Genomic DNA, 5,625 nt, shown 5'->3' with positions numbered 1-5,625 from the left:
GCAATAAGATTTAACAAATATTTTATTTTATTTTATAATAAAAATATATATTGCTTATGTAAATTTATAAATATGATCTGTACATAATTGTCTAGTTTCAACTCATAGTTGATTTCTAAAATTTAAAATAAATTATTTATATAATAATGTTTTACTTTATTATTATTTAAAATAAATGATATATAATAATAGGTAGCTTGATTTTATTTGTTTGTTTATGAAGGGTTTGAAGTAAATGCTATTCTATTTTTTTTTATTATTATTTTTTAATTTTGAATTAAAATTAATAATGTAATGAATGATTTGTTTATGCAAAATTGTATATTTCAAATTGTAATTATTTTTAATTTTATTTGTTTGTTTATGAAAGGGATAAAGTAATTGCTATTCCATTTGTTTACTTCGTATAGTACCTAAAAAATTATTAGGTGTCCTTTTAATGGGCTCAGTACCCGTGGGATCATTGACGATGCCTTTTCTAGAGAATGTGAATCAATTTCAGAATCCATTTCGTCGTCCAGTAGCTACAACAGTATCCTTGATCGGTACTGCAGTAGCCCTTTGGTTAGGTATTGGGATACTCCTTTTCATTTTGTCGCATTGCAGAAGGTTCAAGACGAGAATGAATAAAAAATATTGAATGGAATATATATTGTGAATAGAATCTGGTCAATGGAAGGCAGAAAGCGCACTTCCCTCCCCTTAAATTGTTCCATCGATGTTATTCAATAGGTGATTCGAGGATCAGATAGGAACTCTGAAAACTCGGGATCGAGCGATCATGCATTTACCTATATTGAATCGGTTCGGTCTAGTTTCAAATATTTGTTCCAACAACAAATCTTCGGAACCCTATTTTTTTTTTGAAAGGATGATGGATGAAAAATTGTCCCCAATTCATCGTATACCTTTTGATCATATAGGGTGCTCGGAAATGGTTTAAATAGTGAAATAGGAGGATCGCTATGACTATAGCCCTTGGAAAGTCTTCTAAAGAAGAAAAAACTTTATTTGATACTGTGGATGACTCGCTACGCAAAGACCGTTTCGTTTTTGTGGGTTGGTCCGGTCTATTGCTCTTTCCTTGTGCCTATTTTGCCTTAGGTGGATGGTTCACGGGTACAACCTTTGTGACTTCATGGTATACTTACGGATTGGCCAGTTCCTATCTGGAAGGTTGCAATTTCTTAACTGCCGCAGTTTCTACTCCTGCTAATAGTTTAGCACATTCTTTGCTGCTATTATGAGGTCCCGAAGCACAAGGAGATTTGACTCGTTGGTGTCAATTAGGTGGTATATGGACCTTCGTTGCTCTTCACGGTGCTTTCGGTCTAATAGGTTTCATGTTACGTCAATTTGAACTTGCTCGATCTGTACAATTGCGACCTTATAATGCAATTGCATTCTCTGCTCCAATTGTTGTCTTTGTTTCTGTATTTTTGATCTATCCATTGGGACAGTCCGGTTGGTTTTTCGCACCTAGTTTTGGTGTAGCAGCTATTTTCCGTTTTATCCTCTTCTTTCAAGGTTTTCATAATTGAACCTTGAATCCATTTCATATGATGGGAGTTGCCGGAGTATTGGGTGCTGCTCTTCTATGCGCTATTCATGGTGCTACCGTGGAAAATACTTTATTTGAAGATGGTGATGGTGCAAATACGTTCCGTGCTTTTAACCCGACTCAAGTCGAAGAGACTTATTCCATGGTCACTGCTAACCGCTTCTGGTCCCAGATTTTTGGGGTTGCTTTTTCTAATAAGCGCTGGTTACATTTCTTCATGTTATTTGTGCCAGTGACCGGTTTATGGATGAGTGCCATTGGAGTAGTTGGTCTAGCTCTAAACTTACGTGCCTATGATTTTGTTTCCCAGGAGATCCGTGCAGCAGAAGATCCTGAATCTGAGACTTTCTACACAAAAAATATTCTCCTGAACGAAGGTATTCGTGCTTGGATGGCGGCTCAAGATCAGCCTCATGAAAACCTTATATTCCCTGAGGAGGGCCTACCCCGTGGAAACGCTCTTTAATGGAACTATAGCTTTAGCTGGTCGTGATCAAGAAACCACTGGTTTCGCTTGGTGGGCCGATAATGCCCGACTTATCAATTTGTCGGGTAAATTGCTTGGGGCTCACGTGGCTCATGCCGGATTAATTGTATTCTGGGCCGGAGCAATGAACCTATTCGAAGTGGCTCATTTCATACCGGAAAAACCTATGTATGAACAAGGATTGATTCTGCTTCCCCATCTAGCTACTCTAGGATGGGGAGTCGGTCCTGGTGGGGAAATCGTGGACACTTTTCCATATTTTGTATCTGGGGTACTTCACTTAATTTCTTCTGCGGTTTTAGGTTTTGGTGGTATTTATCATGCACTCATAGGACCCGAAACTTTAGAAGAACCTTTTCCATTCTTTGGCTATGTATGGAAAGATAGAAACAAAATGACCACAATTTTGGGTATTCACCTAATCTTGCTAGGTGTTGGTGCTTTTCTTCCAGTGCTAAAATCTTTGTATTTTGGAGGTGTATATGATACTTGGGCTCCCGGCGGTGGAGATGTAAGAAAAATTACGAACCTGACACTTAACCCAAGTGCTATATTTGGTTATTTACTGAAATCTCCTTTCGGAGGAGAAGGATGGATCGTTAGCGTGGACAATCTAGAAGATGTAATTGGAGGACATGTATGGTTAGGTTCCATTTGTATCTTCGATGGTATCTGGCATATCTTAACCAAACCTTTTGCATGGGCTCGCTGTGCATTCGTATGGTCCGGAGAAGCTTATTTGTCCTATAGTTTAGCGGCTCTATCCCTCTTTGATTTTATTGCTTGTTGTTTTGTTTGGTTCAACAATACCGTTTATCCTAGTGAATTTTATGGGCCCACCGGCCCAGAAGCCTCTCAAGCTCAAGTATTTACTTTTTTAGTTAGAGACCAACGTCTTGGAGCTAGTGTGGGGTCTGCCCAAGGACCTACTGGTTTAGGTAAATACCTTATGCGTTCTCCGACTGGAGAAATTATCTTTGGAGGGGAAACGATGCGTTTTTGGGATCTTCGTGCTCCTTGGTTGGAACCCCTAAGGGGCCCTAATGGTTTGGATCTGAGCAAGTTGAGAAAAGACATACAGCCTTGGCAGGAACGACGTTTAGCAGAATATATGACTCATGCTCTTTTAGGTTCTTTAAATTCTGTGGGTGGTGTAGCTACCGAAATCAATGCGGTGAATTATGTCTCTCCCTGAAGTTGGTTATCCACCTCCCATTTCGTTCTAGGATTTTTCTTCTTCGTAGGTCATTTGTGGCATGCAGGAAGGGCTCGTGCAGCTGCAGCAGGATTTGAGAAAGGGATTGATCGTGATTTCGAACCTGTCCTTTCCATGACTCCTCTTAACTGAAACAATAGATCAAACCAGATGGAAGAAAAATCGATTCAATTTCATTACATCTATCTCCCATATCGGCGGGATAGGAGTCTTTTCAAATACTCTTTTTCCAACCGGATCCTTGTAGCTCGGCTATATACAACCGAGCTATTCTCTCTTTTTTTTTTTATTGGACCGGTAAATGCAATTGTTGAAAAACAAAAGGAGAGAGAGGGATTCGAACCCTCGATAGTTTTTTTATCTATACTAGTTTTCAAGACCGGAGCCATTAACCACTCGGCCATCTCTCCCGGGGACAACTTCTATTCTACCCCTTCGTATAATCCCTAACTATAAGAATAAAGTCGGGTCAATACCAACTATACCTGTGACATATGATGATTTTTCATCATCTGGAATGGAAAAAAAAAGAAACGAATTTCCCTCTCCTCTCACACTCAAATATCAAATTGAAAAAGTTTGAAAGCTCGATCAATTTATGGTCAAATCCTTTCCATAGTGCATTTGATCAGAATTGAAAATTGGGGATTGGATGGTATAGTCTATTCAATCTGTTGGGAGCTTGTAAGATCACAACCATGACTATTGCTTTCCAATCGGCTGTGTTTGCATTAATTGCTATTTCATTTTTACTAGTGATTGGTGTACCTGTTGCACTTGCCTCTCCCGATGGTTGGTCAAGTAGCAAAAATGTTGTATTTTCGGGTGTATCATTATGGATCGGATCAGTCCTTTTTGTAGGTATCCTTAATTCTTTCATATCTTAGATATGTTCTAGATGTTTTAGGTTCACACTCCCTCCCCCTCCTCCCGGAGGGCTTTATAGGATTTTTGAAGGGCCTTTTACTTCAGGCCCAAGGAGGAGGGGTTTTCCATATCCATAATTGAATTAATAATTGGACCATTCAAAAATGGTATCTACTTACGAATGGGATTGAACATATATGTATTTTCCATTTCAATTATATGAATATATAGATATTCATATAATTGAAATGCGGGTATGGTTGAATGGTAAAATTTCTCTTTGCCAAGGAGAAGATGCGGGTTCGATCCCCGCTACCCGCCCTTCACATGGAGTATGAAAAAGAATAGTTCATGTATTGATCGTTTCTTTTCCTCACTTATAATTCAATTATAAATTGATAAGTGAGAGAGCAATCCTTTCCGGACCAAAATACTTCGTATGTTCTGGTCTGGCGGAGACAGGATTTGAACCCGTGACCTCAAGGTTATGAGCCTTGCGAGCTACCAGACTACTCTACTTCGCACCATTGATTTATATCATAATCAGAATGGGTACACAAAATAATAATGGGATATAGTACCCCTATCCCTATATAGGGATAGGGGTACTATATCCCATTATCACAAGAAACTTCAATTACTTTTTTTCTTTTCCTACCAACTCGATTTTTTTATCCGGGCAATAAACATGCGTGGGCCATCTCACGGAGTATGTGTCCGGACAATCCAAAGTCTCGATAGTTGGCTCTAGGTCTTCCAGTCGAAGAACAACGTCGATGGAGACGTGTAGGTGCACTATTACGTGGTGAAGATTGCAATTTTCTATGAATTTCCCATTTGTCATCCAATGATGACACTTTGCTTTTTTCCTCCAAAGATTGACGAATTAAATGATATTTCCGTTCCAGTGCTTGTCTCTTCTTCTCTCTCTGAATGAGACTCTTTCTCGCCATAATAGTTCAGTCAGTACTATTACCTACCAGGAATCAAAATATAGATCAGATTTTAGATGGAGTAATATTATGTTGATTACTTTTTCTCTGTGGGGTATTGTCATTGTATCAATGACAATACCCCACAGAGAAATTGATGAAGAAGAATTAACCAAATTTACCTGATGTAGAGGCAATTAAAAAAGCTGTATAAGTGAATATATAACCTACGGAAAAGTGAGCTAATCCAACTAATCGTGCTTGAACAATGGAAAGGGCTACTGGCTTGTCTCTCCATCGAACTAAATTAGCTAAAGGCGTGCATTCATGGGCCCATGCAAGAGTTTCGATCAGTTCCTGCCAATATCCACGCCAGGAAATAAGGAACATAAATCCAGTAGCCCAAACAAGATGCCCGAATAAGAACATCCACGCAGAAGTGTTTGTTTGTTTTTCGTTATATCTTTCTCTTCTTTGTTTCTTTGTTCTTGTTTTTGGTTTGTTTAATTTTGAATTAAAATAAAAAATATAATTAATGATTGCTTTATGCAATATTGTATAT

At 38.5% G+C, this 5,625-nt stretch overlaps 1 non-coding gene across 1 annotated transcript; it reads left to right on the top strand.

Annotated features, from left to right (window-relative positions):
- The first annotated feature begins 4,381 nt into the window (after nt 1-4,381).
- Nucleotides 4,382-4,452, top strand: TRNAG-GCC (transfer RNA glycine (anticodon GCC)). The gene has a single exon. It is a non-coding gene; the product is annotated as a tRNA-Gly (tRNA).
- Nucleotides 4,453-5,625: the final 1,173 nt, after the last annotated feature.

Source organism: Pinus tabuliformis, chromosome 4_2 (genome assembly GCF_031772625.1).
Source record: "Pinus tabuliformis cultivar Carrire ecotype Pingquan chromosome 4_2, CPIR1, whole genome shotgun sequence".
Classification (NCBI taxonomy): Eukaryota; Viridiplantae; Streptophyta; class Pinopsida; order Pinales; family Pinaceae; genus Pinus; species Pinus tabuliformis.
The sequence above is the reverse complement of the archived record's forward strand: the minus strand, read 5'-3'. Positions and strand labels throughout refer to the sequence as shown.